The sequence below is a fragment of the Gouania willdenowi genome, chromosome 3 (assembly GCF_900634775.1).
Source record: "Gouania willdenowi chromosome 3, fGouWil2.1, whole genome shotgun sequence".
Classification (NCBI taxonomy): domain Eukaryota; kingdom Metazoa; phylum Chordata; class Actinopteri; order Blenniiformes; family Gobiesocidae; genus Gouania; species Gouania willdenowi.
Window position 1 is genome coordinate 43870563 of NC_041046.1, and position 1443 is coordinate 43872005.

A 1443-nucleotide genomic window follows, 5' to 3' on the forward strand; every position below is an offset into this window, starting at 1 on the left:
AAACATAAGTTAAAAAAATAAAAATAAAATCAAACAAGGAATGTATTTGTATGTATAAAATAAGGAAATAAGGAATAGATTTACACATATATGTAAAATTGGGAAATAAGTAATATATGTGTGTGTGTATATGTATAAGGAATTAACAAATAGTTTTATGAATATAAAAAATAGGGAAATAGAATGTATTTATATATGTAAGATAAGGAAATAAAGAATATATGTATATATATTAAATAGGGAAATAAGGAATATATTTATAAACACTACCGGTCAAAAGATTTAGAACACCCTAATTTTTCAAGTTATTTATTGCAATTCAAGTTGTGCAAGTCCAATGAATCTTGAAATGGTCCAAAGGTAAAAACTGAACAGCTAGAATTTAAAAAAGGTTTGATCACCCAAAACAGAAAAATAATGTACATTTCAGAATTATACAAATAGTATTCAATTAAATAGTAGTAAATAGAATTATACACATTTTCAGGGAACATGAAGTGGGTTAATAATGTAAAACTGTTCTACAGAAATCAAGGTGCTACTCATTCCTACAGGTATTCACAGTGTTCAGCTGTTTTATCTGTAAAGGGTTAAAAGTTTGGAACACATTTTGGTCTAAAAATTGATTCCATGATTTCGTTTTCAACTCAATTTTCTTATTTGTTCTATGCTTTCATGTCAGAGTGCAATGACACAATAAACTTAATAGTTTTCAGTAAAGAACTGGAAAAAGTGTGGTGTTCTAAAACTTTTCACCAGTAGTGTATATGCAGTATAAAATAAGGAATATATTTTTATTTATAAAATGGGGAAAATCTTCACAAAGCACATTGTGACTGAGTAAAGAAAGTTATGAGAAAACGTATTTATTTTCCTATAGATTTTATACAGACTGTGTTGACGACCTTTGAACCCTGACAGCCTTCAGCCAGCCACGCTAACCACCGCCCACACACACACACACACACACAACTCATGGTTTCCAGGCCAACGGAGTCGTGGCAGCCGTCGACTAAACCAACGTTGTCGTGTTAAATTGATGATCACATTTATATTCAAGATGCTTCTTTCAGCCACAACAACAAGGAGGTCCCCTCAGCACACCAGGAAGCATCCACAATAAATCACTGTCCATGGATGCTTTTAATGTGCCGACACAGGAGATCAACATAATTTAATGCTTTTTTCCTTTTCTACAGGCAGCAGCGTCGGACGCCCGTGTTTGTCTGATAAAGGTGGAGCCGTACAAGTGATCGATCAATAGATTTTAGTCATAATTAGGATGAATAATTACCCTTATGCTTTCATTAATTACAGTGTGATGTGACAATGTGTGATGTAGTCGTGTTTACATGTTTACATTATTTGGATTAGTGTCGCTAGGCTAATCGAGCAGCAGAACTTCTTTCACCATCATGATCTCGCTTTATAAATTCATACAAA

General features: G+C 32.7%; 1 long non-coding RNA gene across 1 annotated transcript in view; it reads right to left on the reverse strand.

Moving 5' to 3' along the window:
* Positions 1-624: 624 nt before the first annotated feature.
* The window catches only part of LOC114455176 (uncharacterized), a 5766-nt gene continuing 4947 nt past the window's right edge, over positions 625-1443 (reverse strand). Inside the window, exon 3 of the long non-coding RNA XR_003672654.1 lies at positions 625-748. This is a non-coding gene — a long non-coding RNA (uncharacterized LOC114455176). The remainder of the gene's footprint in view (positions 749-1443) is intronic.